This window comes from Apostichopus japonicus, chromosome 14 (assembly GCF_037975245.1).
Source record: "Apostichopus japonicus isolate 1M-3 chromosome 14, ASM3797524v1, whole genome shotgun sequence".
NCBI lineage: Eukaryota > Metazoa > Echinodermata > Holothuroidea > Aspidochirotida > Stichopodidae > Apostichopus > Apostichopus japonicus.
This window is the reverse complement of record NC_092574.1, coordinates 15,382,074-15,403,276: the sequence shown is the minus strand read 5'-3', so window position 1 is coordinate 15,403,276 and position 21,203 is coordinate 15,382,074. Positions and strand designations below refer to the sequence as shown.

The 21,203-nt window shown below is 36.5% G+C and overlaps 1 long non-coding RNA gene across 1 annotated transcript in view; it reads left to right on the top strand.

The window, feature by feature from the left end:
- The first annotated feature begins 2,692 nt into the window (after positions 1–2,692).
- The window catches only part of LOC139979512 (uncharacterized), a 35,769-nt gene continuing 17,258 nt past the window's right edge, over positions 2,693–21,203 (top strand). The window contains exon 1 of the long non-coding RNA XR_011797185.1: positions 2,693–2,807. This is a non-coding gene — a long non-coding RNA (uncharacterized lncRNA). The remainder of the gene's footprint in view (positions 2,808–21,203) is intronic.

The window sequence follows — 21,203 nt, the reverse complement described above, 5'->3', positions numbered from 1 at the left end:
ATGCACTGAGCTTCGGATAATACACATAAAATCATCAAGCTGTAAGACACACATACTTTCTAACGTATTGACATACTGATAAACACTGAAATGAAAATAGACCAAAGAAAATTTAGAAGCATATTAACTTTTATGCAGATAAGCGTACACTAAAATTAATGCACTTTTAGTTTAAATCTCTCATTTGAGATATTTTATCAAAAAATAAAATAAAAAATATACCCCAAAGGACAATCATAATCAACTATCAGCATTGTCTCTTATACAAGCGAATCAACACTTTGGCAGTTTCTTTAAACTTATCTCGATAAGGTCGTCTCTCATACATTGTTAATGATAATTGTATAAATCTAATTGATTTTTCTTCTATTTAGTAAAAAGAAAAAGAAAAAGTTAAATTTTTATTTTTGTTTTTTAATTGATTAAAAATCCTAAGATGGATGCTACACATAGAGATTGACAATTAGTTAAATTTAAATATCGACGACAAAACCTACTTAAATACCACACGTCTTCATCATCACCCTCGTTCTATCACCAGCACCCCCCCACCCCACCCCATCCTCCCTCTATCTCTTCATCCTTCAGACTAAACCTTCTCATAAAGTAAGATAGCCAACTTTGATCTCCAATCGCAGGCCTTTACTTTGTGTTATCTCAAATCCTCCTTGAGTCTCACAGTAAGGAATTAATTTAATAAGCAATATTCCATTGTCTAACATTCAAATGTTACTCATGCAGACTCCAGTTATAATTCGAATACATTATCCAGATCACGTGCATCATAACTGCATGGAGAGATATAACAATGGATGGTATCTCAGTCATCTGTCTAATTAATGTTCTTATCAGTGTACGGCTTTGGAGTATTTACTGGTCATGCGAGGACAAACTAATTACTGGCAGCAACATGGCACCGAAGAATCCAATAGTAGTTTGAGACTACCGGAAAGAGCCTTCCTTTAAGATTAAAAAGCCTCTATATATAATTTAGTCTCACAATCATGACAAATGGAATACTAATCAACAAGTATACTCCCTGCCAACACTGCTTAGATCCAGGAGCGCAACCAACATTCCGCGGGGAATATATATATATAAATATATATATATATATATATATGTATATATATATATATGTATATATATATATATATTATTAACATATTATTATTATTATTAATTTTTTTTATAGTACCACCCTCATTCGTCGAACGGAAGTGATTTCCCGGGTGAGAAGATCATGTGTTCCAATCTACCTCTTCCCACTACAACAGTCTAAATTTAACTATTTAATTTTATTTATTGATATATATATATATATATATATATATATATATATATACCAATGCCGTTTCTTACTATATAGTTATCTGATTTCCTGTGGGTCTCCCTTCACCGGCATCATTGGTTTGTCTATAAATCCATTTTCCTGCTGTTAATCTTACGGTTAAATACCGCAAATACCTGGTCGTCGGCAATCTTCAGAGTCTTATGAAATTTTACCATGCCACATGAATAGCGAAATGTTATTAATTTATTTTTTAAGAGGGGTGTAACAATTTTCTTCTGACTCTTAATCGTTACCAGCTGAGTCATCAGAGATGAAGTATATACGAAAATAATAATTTATTCATTGATCAAACCACTTAAGAACTTAGTAGCTTATAGAGCATATTCACTGCCACTTTAACCAATCTACACCCCACCCCCACCACATCCCACAACATTCCCACCCCTCCCCCTGCCCTACCTCACCGCTAAGTGTACACACATCAGTTCCATTAAACACTATATATTAACCTGTTAACCTACCTGAAATCAATTATCTATTTTTTTTCCTGTTGGCCTATTTACATGCCGAGGTTTGGTATTGACCGTTATCATATATTATTTTGCTGACACAAATTAATTGCCGAAATTTAATTATTTAATTTATTCGGAAATGGCTGTTAGTTAGGTGAAAACCGCATGTTATGTAACTTAGTTTGATAAATAAACATATATCACAATGGATTATCTTGTGGAACAAACTCGACTTAGCTTACGATGGCATATAGTATAAGAAATTCAGTAGACTAGAAAAAATCCATGAGGTTCCCATTTTTTGATATGCCATTATTAACAACTCTCTCGTTTTTATTCAATCGATTTCACCAGATTATCAAAAATTGATTTACTTATCAAGTCAATGTATTAAACAATTCAACAAATATCTTTGTTTCCTGTAAATATTTCTTTTAAAATGTTTACTTTTTTCAAACAAAATTTCATGTTCATTTTCTCCTTATAGTTTGGTAGTAGTGTGTGTGATTGGGGGGGGGGGATGCTTTCTTAGTAGGGTGAATGTGGGCTATTTGTGGGGATATAGTCTATTTTTTCATCTTTGTTTGTGATTTCACTGTGATCCCCAAAATATTGCAGTCTTTTTGTGTCCTTTGTCATGAACCTTCAAAACGGAAGTTTTAAATAAGAAGAAAATCCAATTTACTAAGTAAGCTAAGGTCATTAACGGAAGTGACGTCATTAAACTTCAATAAGCCCATCTTTTTTTTCCCCTAATTTTCTTTTGATATCTGTTTTGCTGTTGATTGCTATAGGAATGAACCAACGGTTGTTATGTTGTGTGGCAAATTTATAGCTTTAATATACGTGGAAACAATTCCCACATGATCAGATTGTATCTAGATGAAGCGACGACAGATATTGGGAAGTGTCCGTCATCGTCAAGAATTAAGGGTTCAGTTTGAATTCGGCCTCCGAGGAAACCAACTAAAGCCGTGGGATTAAAATAGGGCACTCTTCATGTAAGTAGACCAGACTGAGGTAGGATGATAACCATGAATACATTACTCATTGCAGATCAATATTGGAATTGATTTTTTTTTTTTTTTTTAGATAACGAAGTGTCTCTTCATCGTCGATCGACATACGCTTCATTCAGTATGACCATGAATTTATTTCCCCCTCGATCACCCATATGCCATATACAGTTTAAGAGTTCTTTTAGTGGTCATCAAATCTTAAGCACCAAATATTAGTTTGCTGAACAGTTGCTAACATATTTCCAAAGTACTTTTCGTGTTTTTCTGACTCTCCATATGATACACAGAAATTGAGGCATGTTTTAATTAAATATTTTAAATGTCTCAGTGAGGGGGAAAAAGTGCCTTTGAGGGTGACATGTAGTAAACGCTTGTTGAAATCTGCGCAACAGTGACCATTATCTGAATTTATAGAATTTTGTTATTGCGGGGGGGGGGGGTAGGGAGGGAGGGAGGGGAAATACTTCTACTTAATACTTCATGTAATGGTTATCCCTATTGGCTACTCAAATTATAGCACGCTGAAAATTGCTACAAGTTTTCAAAGGTATAAATTTCTGGCGGGTTTGATTCTTTTGCTTTTTTCTTTCAAGGACATTCAGAAGTGTCGAATTAGACAGTTAAAATGGCTTAGTGTGGAGAACCATACAGTAAACTTCTTATTAAAAATGTGATCATAGGTGACCACTTTATCTGAATTTCTAACATATTTGGGGGCAATACTGATAACATTTAAAGCTTAGCTCAGGATGTACAATTTTGTGTGGGCTATGTAAAATAATTTTGTTATAATTGGTATGTGAAAAACAAAGGAAATGGTTACAGTCATAGGTGTAGATAAGCATCTCTCTTGAAGGCGGGGGTTGGAAGCCTCCGGGAGTAATTTGTTCCGCCAAGGACGTTGACCGGAGTGCTAACATTACTGAAGGCTTCAGAGGGGTACTTGCAACGGGGTAGGGTACACAGTCCTTGAACGTGCATGCCTGGCTGATCAAGGGTAAACCTCTGCAATGGTCTAGGAAGCGAAGCCAGTCAAACCTGCAATACTTTCAGATAATTTTCAAGACTTGCCGTGGTATACATTTCAGAAAGAGGGAAGTACCCTGAAATATCTTCATAAATGTGCCTCCGGGTGTTGCCAAGGGAACCAGGTTGATAAATCAGAATAGTGTTTGGATTATTTACTACTTATCTTCGTCTAGTTGACCATTGTTGGTCCGCAATGGAGCCACACAGTTAGCTAGGTGGCCAAGTCCCTATTAGTTAGTACATTAAAAAGGGCCGTCTACTTCCCCCCCCCTTCCCCACCGTCATGTCCTCCATTCACTCCGGTTCACGCTTCTTGTTACAGTCTACTATATGGGGACACCAGCGATAGAATTCGCGAGACTATTTTTACCTACTTTTTTCAGCATAAGAAAAATTAAAGGAGCAAAAGAAAGGAATACGTCATAACAATGCTTGAATGTATCTCGTGTAAATTGATGGTGATTATAACCAGTTATATTGTCTGGTCGTTCTCAGATTAAACCATGGTACAAGGCAAATAGAGTTGTTGTTTTTACTTAAAAGCTCGTTAATATTGCTTCCGGTATATGTATACACATGTTAAACTTTCTGACTGTACTTTAGTCTTGATGTCGACATTACAACGCAAATGATTGCCAGATACTTGAGAGAGAAAGGTCAAAATGAGACAATTTTCCAATCGAGTATAAATGTTCTGATTGTGCCAAGTAAATGAAAGTGAATCTTTGTAGCATATTATAATGTCGGAGGAGAAGGAGGGGTATAAGAGATGGTGCATGTTAACTTTGAAAAAAATAACTGGACTTACAAGGGCGGATCTAGGATTTTAGAAAAGAGGGGGGCGGGGAGGGGTGTGTCGTTGAATCCGACTCCCATGTAAGGTAGTCGGGGTGTCTTCCCCCAGAATAAAACGACATGCAATAGGTAATATGGTGCATACTGAGGCATATTTACCCTATCATTAGGTCTACACGCAAGGTTGTGACAAGAAGCTATATACTTTTTTTCTCTCTTTGTGTGTGTGTGTGTTTCGGGTAGACAATTGGCGGGGGGGGGGAGGGGGGTACATACCACCCACTAACATATTTGCCTGACGTATTTAAAGCGTACAACATTTCTCAACGTTCAAATACATCTGAGGAGAACAAAATGTAAAGTGTTGCACATAGCCGTTACTTCAGCTTAACGAAACTGTGACTCATTTCTGAAACAAGTAGAAACAATAACTCTCGGTCTATATATCAAACACCTTGATGACAATTGTAACTAGGTATTTATTTACCTTACCTTGCATATTAGAACTGGGACGGAAGTTACATTCATGATCTTTGCTATATAGAAACTTACGGTCTGCTGTTAGTTTCCGCTGATTTGAAAGTATTGGATGGAGTAGAACTTAGAAGCTAGTATCCCCAGCGTGTCTGTATTATGAAAGTACATTGAACTACAAATGTTTTTCAGAGAATCCGGGTGGGAAGTGAAACATTGTTGTATTATTGTAGGACTAGAATACAACCAGCTGTCCTTACACTATGCCGATCCCCCGGACTAGTTTGACATAACGGTTATTGGTTTTTATGGAGTTTTAAGCAGATGTATTTCCTGCGTGAACCGTGCACTTTTCTGTACTTTATTTGTTGAAAATTAGGAGATGGAAATGACCATTTGTAACATATTTGTCTTCTACCAAAACGTTGTTCATAAGGGGGTGGGGTTAAATAATCATGTTATTGCTGAGTTGTGTCGGTCTTAACGATATTAAGACGGGTAATTCGATCAACAAGTTCAAAAGTGGGAAGATAACATGATCACTCGCCTGGACTTCTATATACACATATCGTACACACTCAAATCCCTACATCTCTACTCTCGCCCTCTCACCTCTATCGTACACACTCAAATCCCTCCATCTCCCCATCTCGCCTTCCCCCTATCGTCCCTCTCTCCTTCCCCGTCCTCTCCTCCGAGTAGCCCCTCTCATCCCTCTCGTCTCTCTTGCCCCTCGCACACCTCTCGTTTTTGTTGCTCCTCTCTTGCCGGTTAAAAAATACAGATGCCAACAGGTTCCATATTGTATTATATTGAGTCTCACTAGTACGTCATTCTTGCTACAACATCTCTGTACATGCTGCCATATATAATATCCATAGAAAACAGTGAAAGCAATAAATAAAAATCAATTAAATTATGACGTCATAATTAGTACATGTCATGGACAGATAACTAACGAAGGATTTATAGACTAAATTCCGATGACATCGTTTTCATAATCTCTCTGTAATCCCTAATATCTATACCTCAGGAAATATATCCGATTATTTAAAGGACAATTTTAATCCGCAAATCTGCTGTATGTCAATGTTTTTTTGTAAGTAACTTTGTAAAGCAACGCACACGGGGGGGGGGGGGGGGGTGATGAACGCACACTAAGTCAGCTAGAAATATACATACATATACTCTATATGAAGGATGTTTTACCTCTTGCATTGTCCATAAATTGTAACACTAAGAACGTTATTTATATATGGTAAGGTTTACATTATCGAGAGTACCAGTGGCTGTTTAGTAAATTTCATACTATATATTTGGCAGGTGGATGCCGGTGCAGTGAGATGAGCTGGATAGGTTTGGATGCAAATTCAAGGATAACACCATTTATTTATGCCTGTAAACTTCACTAACCTTGTGACGTTAACCGTATCGGCTATACTACTCAGTCTCTCTCTCACGCGAGATATTTTATTTTTGATTCACACTAAACAGAAATATTGGATATGATCAGGGCAGCTATAAAATTCGTAACAATAACTTAAGAAGAACAAGTACGTTTAATTGATCGTTAAAGTAACCGTCATTTCATCTCAATCAATTTTATCTATGAACACTCGCCATGATCGGTAGAATGTCCGATTGTAATCAACGTAATAGTCTTCCTCGTCAGAAAACATCACCCCTTGATGTATTTACCCAACACGAAAAGTACTTTGCACTGGTATTTTATTGCTGGTTGTACTTTGTTGATATTGTATACTTTAGTCAAATGTCACAAATCAGTTTGATTTGAGTATTGGTTCGTTATTGGCCGTTCTTGGGGGTTTCCCCCTGATGTTTATAACATGATCATTATCACAAGTAATATATATATAAAGTATATCAATTTAATTCAATTCATAAGACTTTATTTCAATCTCTTGTATTAAAGTATGCAATTATGACAATAGACGTGGGTAAATGTACAAGAGAACAAGAGATTGAGGAGTGCCAACAAGAAGCTCTGCAGAGCTTGTTTACGTTGACACCCCTTTACATATAAAATATAAATATATAGGGCAAGGTTCAATACCAGCTTCATAATGTTGCGATATTGCTCTTCGGAAAATGGAATATCAACGATCAAAGTGACTGGAAACACAACCCAGTAATTGACAACAAAAAGATGAAAGGACTGGGTAGGCGGGTACACCTTTTTGTTGCAACTAATTTACATTCCTGTCGAAAAGTTGAAAGATAATCTGGGTGGGGTGGGGTGGGGTGGGGAGGATGTTTGTTCTCCTTAATAGTAGGCGTTTGATAATTCCTTTCGAACCTCCTCCCTAGTCTCATATATACTCTGTGTCACTTTATCTGTACTTCCCGGGGTTCGGTCCTTGAGGTAAACAGGTAATGGTTCAATTATAATCATGGCTGTACGAGCATTTTCTACACCCTCCATTGCCCCTCTCGTCTTCTACTCCCTCATCAAATGAGTTCCTAGTCCCCATCACAATTTAACTACTAATAAAAGTCAGGAAGATGAAACAAATCATAACTTGGACATATAAAATAGCATAACTTGTTTAATATGTCAGAAGTGTTTTAGTAAACTATGGCCGAATAAATAAATAATAGGATTCGTCGATTAGTAAAGACGCCAAGTCTAATAGATAAAACAATAAACTCATGAAATTGAGTTTTGTCTATGTATAACAAACAACTTGATTACCGTGTGAATACCTATAAGCTTCGGGCGATTCTAATTGGAGTAAACAAGCTAAGGAGGTTTTCCGGAGATGGACGTCCAACATAGATATTTATTCAAATTAAATCCATCCGACAATAAGTATTTTGTTTTTTTGTGGGAAAAGAAATAGGCTTGGGGAGAGTCTTTAAAGCAATACCCCGTACAATGTCATGAAATTATAGAGCAAAACTATAACTTTGGAGTGAACAAAACTGTGTTTTTGAAACTCTTTGATTACGCTTAATTAAGCTTATCATCTTCACAACTCTTCGCACCATCCCAGCCCCCGCCCCCATCTCTCCCCCTTCCACACCTCTTCCCCTCCTACTCAACTAGAAAACTAATTTTTAGAGGAGGCTGGAAGACAAAATTCTGATGTGTTCCTTTAAAATTTCTTCTGCAAGAGTTTATTCAACTCCAGCGAGTTGCATCCCATCACAAAACAGGAAATTAATTAGTTAAGTAACAAAGCAAGACCATTTACTATCTAGATAGGAAACTCAGAGAAGAAGTGAAATGTAGTTTGCATATTAATCTTAGATTAGATTGCATAAGAAGTCATGTAGATAATCGATTTGTTAAGTCCATTGTTCAAGGGTCATTCGCTAAGTTCCGCTAAACACTTCATGGCTTTCCCTTTACCGGTGTAGTGCCGGTTTGAAAAAAAAAAGAAGAAAAAAGAATCCAGATCAAACGACGTAAAAGTAAAAGTAACAATAATATTAAAATGGGGGCAGGGGGGGGGGGTAATAACAATAACATTAAAATGGGGAGTGGGAGGAGTGGGGCGGCGAGGGAAGGGAAGGAGGGTGGGGATAGTATGGTTTATCCTGTTCCACTTCGAAAATTACCTGTTGTTAAGATAGCCGTTTTTAAAATGGCTCTACTATAGTGCAATAACATGTGTAAGATAACCAGTGTCATTCCCCCTTGGTGTCAGTAACAAGGCTCCCTTCCGCAAAATGAGTACGGTTGCATAATATTGTACTTGTATTTAATACTAGATGAACACAATGCACCGAGAACGAGTTTGAGTACACATTCACTAGGAATAGTACGGTACGAGTACCAGAAATGTTAATGTTAGAATATGTGTAGTACATACGGACTGACTATATGATTGTACGGTAAATATATATATATATATATATATATATATATATATATATATATATATCTATATATATATATATATCTATATATATATATATATATATATATACACATATACATATATATATATATATATATATATATATATATAGCAAGAGAAAAGAGGCACAAAGTGAATGGTCATTCTTGATCGAATTGTTATTTTTGTAATTCTTAATTAAGTACTATACTTAAAGGACAAATGAATACTGGACCAGTGAAATAACTGTATACCGGATGGCCAACTTGAATGGTTCTCGATGCCATTGCTCCATATGCCGATCACCTCCATCTGCCTTCTCCCTGGCCCCTCCTCCTCCACACCCTCCCTTCCTCCCTCGTATACGGCATTTTGATTCAAAGTTATCCACGTTCATTATAACAATGCAATTGTTGCAACAACATAAAACGTAGTAACATTTCCTGTCTTCTTAATGTAGATTGAAAATGTGCAACGCATTGAAATTGTGGTAAATGTGACACGCTTAAAAACGGAAAGGCAAAAACTTGTCTAGCCGGGAAATGGTTGACTTAGAAGAAATCCTGTTCATTAGACTTCTTGGAAAACATGTTCGAACCTAATGTCAATTTCTTTTGAAATGTAGAAGTCGCTTTCAATCATAAGTATGATTCTCCGAGTCCATGACTCGGTTTCACTCATATGAGAGTCAGTATAAGGAACTAAATGCAAGACAATTTTTGAAATAAACAGCATTATCAACAAGTCATTTTTGTCAATTTAGTCAACCCACAATTGTTCTCAAGCCGAGTAATTTCAAATCACAAGTCAATTGTTCTTAAGTTGAGTCGTGTCAAATCACGTGCCCACTTGGTTTCACGCAAGTCAAGTCACAGGTCAATGGCTTTACCGTAAGTCAAGTCACGTCAAGTCACAAGTCAAATCTTCTCAAGTCGAGTGAAGTCCCCAAGTCATTTGGTTTAATCGTCAAGTCAAGTCAAGTCAGAAAACAATATATCTCAAGTCATCTCCAAGTCACAACTTACAAAAGTATATGACTCTTGTGTGACAAGAAGTGCAAGTCATTGACTCGAGCCCAGAACAATGTAATTAAACATCATTAATACTCCTGACAACAATAGGACCAAAATAGAACATAACTCTCAAGGTCAGAAACAAATCAATTAAGTCATTATTTCTATTATTCTATTCCCAGAAACAAACTATTGACTCGAATCGTGCAAAACGAAAGTAAAATAGTTAGCAAAGAAGAAAATTAATTGAAGTTGATCTCTTCTGGAGTAAAGTTGACGACGATAAAGGTTGAAGACGAGAAAGATAACATATTTTTTGGGGGTCTCTTTTAGTCATTTCTTACGGAGTTCGGTTACTGAAACAAAATATACAAACATTAGTTAATATATAAATACACATATGCAGGAAGTACTTTAAGTACTAACAAAGCTGAAAAAATAAGACAAAACAAAAGAACAATATCTTGTCATGTTGTTATGATAATCTCTAACCGAGTAATAATTATAAATTTCTAGATGCTATCTTAAATTCCCATCACAATGTTCTTCATTAGCTTGAATTTCGTCGAATTATAAGCTTCAACAATGATGTTAAAGTTACAACATTTGGGAAATGTCTTATTCGATGTTTGCATGAGGACTATATGATAAGGCCATGACCAATGAAATGCTAAGAATGGAATCAAATGTGTTAATCATTTTCTCTGAAAATATCACCTTTAGCAAGTTTGAAATTTTTCTTTTAGCTTTAGTTTAAGTTTTGAAAACAAACGGATTGGGGAATACTGAAGACCTTTCATACCTAAATAGCAGATGGGCAGACCAAGCCCACAATAATCTACCGCCTCTCATATTCATTTTCATTAAGTTTCAGGAATTCATATAATAATTGCCGATACTTAAAATTCTAACCCGATTCGTGTATGTAAAGTAGACGCGTGCTGCTATGTCAGTATTAATTGTTACCCAGTGTAACTTATAGCGTATAGATAGATAGTTGTCTTAAAGAAATATTTATAACCGACTTCGATGAGGTATTGTTCCAATATGCGAAGCTAGGTGAAGACATAATGTGACGTTGTTGAAAGCAGATATTTACGTTAAATTGGGCAATTTCCGACAATTTTCCAATCCTATAACGGGTATTGCTCCAAGCAATAGTCAGCCTACGATTGGTCAAACTAAGTCTGTCTCCTATAGATTCATTCTCTCACCAAATGAGACTTATACTTGAGAAAATTTAGTTCCATTCAAAGTAGAACAGTTCGTCTCCCAGACACTTATTGTGTGTATATTATTAATCACATTATATACAGACAAGGGAAAATTGGAACTTCTGGCGGTGTTCCATCATGTCCTTATAGTGATTTGGGTACATGGTGGGGTGAGCTGGAGTCGGTGTCTCCTTTGCCGTCTTATAAATTTGTCAGTTCTCTCATCGTCCCATAAAAACAATCTCTGTAATAAAGGCTAACGATAATGACTGGCTTTGTGTCTATTTAAAGCTCAAATCACACAAGCTATAAATACAAGCGTGTATAGCGTACCATAATACCATAATTAGAGAATATGGTATTCATCCGCATTACATGTTTAGCATTAAAATAGTGCCTCAATAGACATACTGAAATGACTGTTTTTGGCATATTTTAGTAACCATCATCATTCATTTGTATGCTTGGATGTTGAAGAGGATGAAATAAACCGTTCGAAGGAGGAGGATCGAAGTCGAATTAAGGTGTTATAGATATTCGTATGTGTAACAGGAAGATTCCGGTGGGTATGTTTAGGACATAACAGCTGATACATTATAAGTGTGTAAGTGTCAATGGCGTACTGATTGTGATGCGGCCACATGTGTATATGTTTAGCTGATATTATTTGCTTACATGTTTTTTTCTCGTTAGAATGACCTCTAACATGTTAAGGCAACGGACGAGAGTAACCTTCCGATCATTCTATGAGAAATAATTCTAATTTTACGACATTAATTTTCTTCCTCAGTCAAACGTATGTTTCTTATTTCTATACCCCCCATCGGCATATCTAACAGCCCCGAGGCTTAAATGTTGCCCGTGAGGCTAAAATTGGGAATCAAGAGCGCCTCCAACATGTGTTTTCTTTCCCATTTAATTAAAAAGAAGGAAATTGAAGTTAATTAAGGGGTACTTTATGTGGTACAGTGGCCTTTTTTAATTTGAAAGAAATCACTAATACTAAAATATGATAGACGTGATACTTTTCACACAACGCGTGTAGAATTTCATACGTGTAAATTACGAACTTCATGCATTCTAATTCTTTACAGAAAATGCACTATGTTGCCATAGTGATAGCATAAACATGATATTTGATACGAACAGCTTTGAGGCTCACTCTTAAAAACATTTTGGTACTTCTGGCTGTTATAATTATGCCACAAAATGACTTGGAAATTGCCCCCCACAAAAACCTCTCAATTTTCTTCATATTAATAAGACACAATATCCGTTCGGTATATGGATAACATGCACGTCCGCGGTATCCTAAGGGAGGGGCTGTGTGTGAGACCTGTTTGCATAATGTCATTAGAGGCCTAAGGAGTGTAGCTGCTCGACCAACTCATGAATATTTATGCTTTATTGACGTCAGAATGTCTATTTTAGTTGGTGATATTTTTCAAGTATAGGCTTTTGTGTCGATCAATGTCGAACCCATATCCACCACCCATTCCATCCCACCTGACATCACATTTATTAATTTAATTTTTTTTTTGCGTTTCTTCTCTTTCCCTATTTACAACATTTACATTTTTCTGAGAATAAAATATACCCTATTGAGGTTAATTGAACTGTCATGGAATTTTTGACAGAATTTATTTATTTATACTTTCACGAGAGCTTATATTTCACTTATTTGTTGACTTTATGATGAATTATATATATATATATATATATAGGTAATATAAAATAAAATAAGTATCGCATACCGTTTCTCTACATACGGTATTGGTTATCGGTTTATGGGGACCATGTGATACATTGACAGTGATATACAGTGTCACATAAATAATTCTATCGATTCGTGCTCATTGCGGTGTATATTTAATACGGTGAATCGTCATATACAGAACAATATTGAATATCGGTGTATCAGCCCGATATCATCTGTCCACAGTATATAACGTAATTTAGGATATAATTTTTTTTATGGAACTATATTATCAGGGGCGTCAATTTCCCCTACGGTTTTAGGTATACGTGCATGAATCTTTATGTAAGGACCAGGGGAGAATGCTGGATGCGGTTTGGCCCTTGTGTGTGTGTGGGGGGGGGGCAAGTTCCCCAGGGAGAAAAAGATGCTTACACGTCATATGGTGCATTTTGAGGAATGTTTAGACGTCGACTCCCAGTGGGGTATGGGGCACCTTACCCAGGGAGAAAATAAATTTGAACACGTCATATGGTGCATTTTGAGGCAAATTTAAACTATAAATTAGATCTAATTTTTCCCAAGACTGAGTGTAAAAATCTGTCGACGGAGTCACTGAGTAAATATCCTGACAAGCTTAGTACGTCCGTGATATTATATATGAACTTTTCATTCCTATTGTAAATCGTACCTCCGCGTACCCGGATGTTATAGGGTCAGTCAAGAATTTGCAGGTGGCCACTTATAACCAGTAAACGTTTATTACTTCATTATAGGGATTGAGTTTTTTACGTAATATTGAAAATGTGCAAACCAATCACCATGTCTTTATTAGGAAATTCAATTAACGACAATTTTTTCCCTTTGTTTTTGTTTTTGAATTTTACTCTGTGTATGTGGTCTGGTAATAGTCTATTATTTTTCTTGTTTATCATCTTATCACCGGAACATAAAACTAGGTTACATTAATGATTTTGTCGGAATATCATCATAAAGTTATTTGTCGGTGTTATTTGGGAACACACCCACTGCTATGATGTTAGAAAATTCTAGCTTTATATGGAGGGAAGTAATAGATTACCAGAGCAGAAATGGTTCGCGAACGGTTAAAGAGATATGCAAACAATTATAAGTAACAAACGAAGACTACGCCAGCTATAGTAGAACTAAGTGTAATGAAGTCGAGCGAGGGGAGGGGGGGTCGTGAGGGGTAGGGGTATGGAACTCCTCGTTTACCAAAGGTTAACTTTAGCTCTTTTATCTCTGCTGAAAAATAAAATTTGCTTACAAAAGTAGAATTTTATTCAGGAAGATGGCGCGGTAACTGAGATTCTACTCCATTTACTTTATATAGTAGCAGGTCGGAGCGTAGAACAACCGAACGCTATAACGTGATATCTTGCATCTTCGCAGCCAATTTTAAAAGTTGTTTCGGCATCGGTTTGGTTTTATACAATTTAATTTTGGTAAGTAAAATCATTGAAGCCTACACACAGAAATATCCCTAAAGGAAGGCAGAGAATGACCTTGTCAGAAAAATTATCATACGTGTGAAGAATATTTAGTAAGATAGCCAAATAAACATACAAAGAATTACAAGTGGCCGGGGATGTGCAGTATCTGTAGTGACATTAGCAGAAATCGAGCAAGCAGACGGGACGGGGGGGGTGGCTTACCCCCCTCCCCTCCCACTTTGTCACAGTTTTGCATTGCTTTTGATGGCCAAAATGCTTAATTTTCTTCCTAATGATATGGGAAGGATTCAATTAGTTACCATGCATAGTGGGCCAAATGTTCTCCCATGAACTACATGCATTAAGTTGATTTGACATAATTTTACAGTATGCATAATATATAATATCACCCACCAGGAGATGAAAACGCTATGAATACAATATGCTCGAATTACAGCAACCAATGGAAATGGTTGAAGACCTCCAGCTGCATCGGTATCATTTACCATCCTACCGCCTCCCCTCCCCGCCTCCCTCCTCCACGCCTCCGCCTCCCTATCCTCAAAGTCACGCTCGTAGTGTTTTTGTTTTGTTTTAACGATACGGTAATTGATCACGTTCACGTTGATTTTACTGATAATTCTTAAAGATTTGTACAATTATTTCTTTGGCCTTCTTCACTATGAGTTCCTGTAAATATTCTTCTTCTTCCTATAAGTAGCAACAGTAGCAGTGTTATTATTATTATTATAATTATTAATTTTTTACTATTACATATTGGCAATAACTGACCTATATGTCATCAAATCTATCATTTTCAGCGATTACTTTTATACTTTACAGTGTAACATCTAGGTTAACAGGTCATCCGCCTCCTACTAATCTTATGTATAATTCAAATCTAACTGGAAACAATATTAAAATGAAAATTGATAAGGACAGGATATATGTGGGTTACAATACATCAGGGGTCATCTCTCGCTGGCCGCCAGGGTCACGAGTAGGTATAGTCAAAAGTCACATGGTGGTGTACTCAACACATATACTCAATCTATAGACGTGTTATTATGACATACGTAGTATATACATCTGAGTATATCTTGATGGATACAACTGTAAATGTATACCGTACCAGCTATTAAAACTATATATAGGAAATCAGCACGAATAAGAGAGAGATTTATGGATTTAACTAGGATTAAGTTGGCTTTGTTCGAGGTTTGAAGTATTTCATAGAACGAAACAAATTTAAACCTTGAGCTTAAATAATAGATTTTAAAGCATCACATCGTGTTTCGTTGCCAATTGTCGGTAATTTTACCAATAAAATAAATTGAATGTTTATTGAAATAATGTTACAATTAATAAAACTGAGACAGTCGTCTTTCTACAATTACCACAATAAAGCGAGTAATTAATAACCAAAATTCGATTTCATAAAAATGATTTATCGCCCATCGTGTTCGTTTTCAAATTATATAAATTCTAATGCAAAAGCATTTTCGACGCCTTTGACTGTCTTCGTTATTGCAGAAAGAAGTTTGACTGGTCAACATAATAAATCTCATTATAATTGGATTTTAGTATTTCTTTAGAATACTGACGAAAATCAGTACGAACACTTTATGAATAGAATTGAATTCTTAACGAGTCATCCCTGTCTTGGAAAAGGAAATAATTGGTAAAGACGATAAAGCTTTATATTTTTAATTTGGAATTTCGGTTTAATTTCTATCGATATGAGAAAAGTCACAGAAATCAAGTATGATGGGTGATTGCACGTCCTATACTGATATGTATAGACGAATTGTGTATACTAACCTCATACTCAAACCAGGGATGTGTTAGTTGTAGGATGTACAAAGATTTTACTTAACTTTTAAGTCTGTCGATCAAACTTTAAAGTCTGCTTTATTCTTATTTTTATGTCAAAATTCAGATTGACAGGTTTGTATTTTTCAAGTTCGGTTTGTTGATGGCTTGTTTTTCTTGTCGACCGTGAGCTCTTCCTTTTCATAACTAACTGAACAATAGTTTGCAATGCTTTGATCACGTGGTTCACCATGCCAAGGTCAATGTTATTTTGCTCATATGAGGTCAAGAGTCACGCTAGTTTGGATAAAGCAAAGTAGTATGGCAAGCGGGGATGGGAGTGAGGGGAGGGGTGGGGAAGGGGTGGGGGCAGGAGGAGGGTTTCTAGTCATGATGATTTGGAGGTATGAATTCTTCTATAGGAACCCTTGGCTGTGTAGGTACAGAGGAGCGGTACACTTGCCCATATAAAACTACTGGAAGCTATTTGCGTAGGACGGTAGCCTAAACGCTTAGGAATTAGTCGATCATACGCAACATTTATGGTTGAATATTTATGAAAGTGTATTTCCCATGCGTATAAATTAAGTTATCAGCACATGTCTTCAACTATATGTTGCCCTCATGACATGTTCCTTCACTCGCTTCCGTCCGCCCCCCCCCCCCCCTTGCAAAACAGTGAGGCGACTCCTAACTTATACACTACCCAATAAAAGAGAGAGATATGCCTAGCTAATTACAGGTTATCAATCGTAACGAGAGTCTTTAGAGGTAATTTCGTGAAATTAATCCAAACAAGTTGTTTGGAAATAACTTTATTCGCCCTATTAAGTCCTAAACTTAAAATTAGACAACAACGTCAACTCGGCTCCATGAAGGTCTGGCTTCTTCCCCCTTCAAGACAGGAAAGGAATCAAGAACTACGCTCATTATCATTAACGTTAATGAACTATGAAGGGAGTCAGAAACTGCCATTCAGAAACTGATATTCCTGAGTGCCGGAGGAGCTACGATACTTTATGTTAATTACATTTTTCTATACTTTTTGAGTGGGCTTATTAAATTCTTCCTAATTAACAGGTGTCGGAAGTTGACAGTATAGAGGCATTTCCAAATTAGCAAAGGGGGGAAGTAACCGGAAAATATCCATTCTTTCAGTTCATTAACCTTGTAGTCTGTAAAGTTTGGAATAAAACAATCAATGCCACGCGCATGAACGAAATGGTGTGTTTAGTTACATACATCCGTCTGTAACCAATACTCAATTGCGTATGTAACAAATTGCAAATTGCTGTTTAAACCACTCACTGAAATCAAAGAACCTGCGAATCAAAACTTAAAACATTAGCTCATCACTGATAACATTTTCCCTACACTGACACCCGAAATGTACTTAACATCACGTCAGAAATATGATCATCTGACAATGACGTCATTCGGGTTGGTATAACTTCTCAGTTCCTTATGAAAGCAGTATAGAATAGAAAATAACATTCTCTTGAATAAATGTCACACGGAAAGGAACGTGATCACGAATCCTCAGTCCGATTACGTCATGATTGTGGTCACGTGATGATGATAAATCTATATAGTATACTAGTATAGCCTCTGTAGACCTATTGGAAGTCCGAAGTTTGCATGTAACAAAAAACTACCATCATGCATCATCGTCAAGCATACATATTGTGAACAGTTATTTTGCCTGAGGCGTTATATAAATGAATAACACAAGAATTTCGACGAAAACATCTGCTAGAAGAATAACAAGTTATCAAATATTGCCGAGAGTGGCGTTGATCTCACTACATGGCAACATGAGCTGTGATATTTACGTCAACATCCCAAAGGGCATGTGATATAGAATATGAGATTTAACTACGCCCCATTCTTCTAAGGAATAAATGAATAACCAAGTTACATGGAGGATTTTTTTGTTTATCGAGCTAGAGAAACACAAGTCAAATCATTAAAAGCAAAATTGAAAAAGGACAGAATCATTCTTGTCAACATTTTCAGGTGCACGGGGAATAAGTTTAAATGTCAAAATTTACAAGCCATTTCGACTTGACCGTTCACATCCTCTTTGCCGTTTTTGTTTTATTCCAGTTAAAGGAGCATACACGCATAATAAATGTAAACGTACCTTCCATTTCAAAATCTGCTTCTTACGTTTATAAAGTCAACGTCTTTACTTCGATGGATATGATGATGTATAAACTGCCAAGTTTTAAACTCTATCATTTGCTTCGAAAAATGCTTCTATTATCGGTAACCCCCTCCAATCCCATTCCATCCCACCCAACCTACCTTCCCCAGCTAAAACCCTGTAGTCTAGAAGCATACGGCGGAGAGGCGAGGGGGGATTTGAACCTGATCACCAGGAAGGACAGGAAGAGGTGAGTATAATTGCAAGAACTGTCTGCAGTAGGCCTGATTGATCTGGGGAGATTGGAGCAAACCGTGGATGGGGCGGGAGAGGGGTGGTCGAGAGAGTTTGCGAAGTTCATTTTCAATTTTTTTGAACTCCTTCCTATCTATTCCCCTTTAAGTCAAATAACACTTGCAGTCTTCATGTAACATCTCATTCTAACCCCGATGTAACCTATTTTTAGCCTTGCCTGGGTTACTTCAAACACATCACACCCACATCCCGTCACCATTGCCGAAGACATGCGGTATAATTTCATGCTTAAGGAATATTTCGGTAAGATGCATGATTTTTTAGACAGTTCTCCCGATCCGACCCGACCCGACCACACAAAGATATATTCCACCCTTGGATCCCCCCCCCAAAAAAAAAACAGTTTCGTAAATCTGGCTTAAAGTATGTAAATGCTAAGATTAAAAGTAACATGTGCAGTGAAGCGATTGCAGGCCGGTGTAAGAAGATTGCTAATTTGCATAAAAGATTGCCATTCCTTCAATTAACTAATACAAATCTCCTGCGGGTACCCCATAATGCGAGAAACTAATGTTAACATGTTTTTGTTTTTTTGCATCCACGTATTTGTGTGACGACAGATTAAGGTTGCAATAACAAACATATCTTATAGCAGTAGTCTTTATCATACATTCGTACGTTGACCCTCTAAACACGCGAATGTTCAAAAAACAAAAACCTTGGAACGAAAAAAACCTTGATTTTACCAAGTTTTAGAAGTTAGTTTACTCAATCAAAGTTTTCAAACTTATATACTCTCATCTCTAATAATTGTTTACATTCGTACGTTGACCTTTCAAACACGTGATTGTTCCGTGAGAAAGTTGATTTTACCCAGTTTAAAGGGGTTAGCTTTACTCAATCGATATGTTTAAATCTATTATTTCTGGTTTATCTAAATCCAACGGATAACATGGAAGAAAAGACCAGTTCGAGATAATGTTACTTTTTTCCCACGTTTATTGGGGTATTTTTAAGTCATTTTTTAAAATCATTTTTGTGCATAAGATTCTTTCATAAAAAAATTATTTCCATAAATAACTGAGTACACTGGTGTCTTAAACTTGCCAATGGTGATATAATAAGAGAAACACACAAGTCATCAAACTTAACCGAGGCTACGAAACACGCGTGTTAAGCATCAATATATTTCGGCATATGACATTGAAGAAACACAACGTTGCAAGACAGATTCACTTGAGACTAGCAGAGATTAAATCCAAATGATTTGGTTTCATGAGGCAAAAATAAAGCCAAGACTTAAAATAATTGGAGCGTGCACAAGCTGTAATGAGTTTCAGACAAACATTACTTGACACTTCTTTAACGCCGCAGACGAAATTTGGACACGAATTAGTTTTAAACCAGACGGAACACGAGCAAATAATGTTGAAGAAGAAAACAACTTAGAAACGACGTATTTTGGGGGATCTTTTAACATCCTGTGGGAAGGGAATATTTTTCAGATGTGAAACATGATTCTGTCATTTGGTCTATGATAGTGGTGTTTTAACCATATGTTGCAGTTGAAATGTTACAGCCGTGTCGACTCAACGACGTATGCTTGTATTCGACCCTATACTTTGATGAGACTTTAAAACTGTATATTCAAGGAGGTTTTTTGAGTTCACTTTGATAGATTTTTAAAATTTTATAGCACTGTGTATCAAAATGTGTTAAAAACAACTGTTTATGCTATACCTCAACCGAGGTAAAGTGGTTCTCTTTGAAATAATAACCTCCCCCCCCCCAAAAAAAATGACTTTGCAAAGTTGTGAAATATTTCCGATTTGATATATCAAAGTGATTTAGACCCTATAATGTATGGTCTTCTACTACATGAAAAGTGTCCGGACGAGGGAAATGTTTTAACAATGGAATAGAGTCAATAAAAATTCAACTCTCACTTTCTCTCTTACTACCTGCCATGAAACTATCTAGAATGGTGTTGAGGTTCTAGTAATTGCCATATTGTGGTATAGTTATTCACGGGGCTTCACTGAAATTGCTGTAACAAACGAAGAAATAGCTACTTAAAAGTGGTTCGTTGCGTTCAGCCTGTCTGACAAGTAGGGGTGGGTCTAGGGATGACTACATTCGCGGGGGGGGGGTCTAGGGTGACTACACTGAGGGGGTGGGTCTAGGGGTGACTACAATGAGGGGAGAGAAGGGGTTAGGGGTCAATTTAGGGCCATGGGAAACATGTGGTAAAGAAAAATATATTCCCTATAAGGAAAAATGAAAGACTTCAAATAGTGGCCCCACACTATTATATCATATTATACAACACCTAATTATATTCCGGCCATTTGATTGGTCAATTGCTCGTCGATTGCATGCAAAATCCGCTCTATTGCACTCTATGAAATAGAACCATGTGTTATACTTTTTTGATAGCACTTTTTTCAATGGTAAGAGAGCAGAGAAACATGTCTGTTCAAAACAATTTGTTGCATGAGTGCATTTAACATCCAATTATAGCCAAATTTGAAGGTGTTGTATAAAACAAATAATGAATAGTTTCCATTCGTGCAATAGTGCAAATATTTCATGAGTTGAAAGATGTAATTTGTTCCATTCAACTCGGC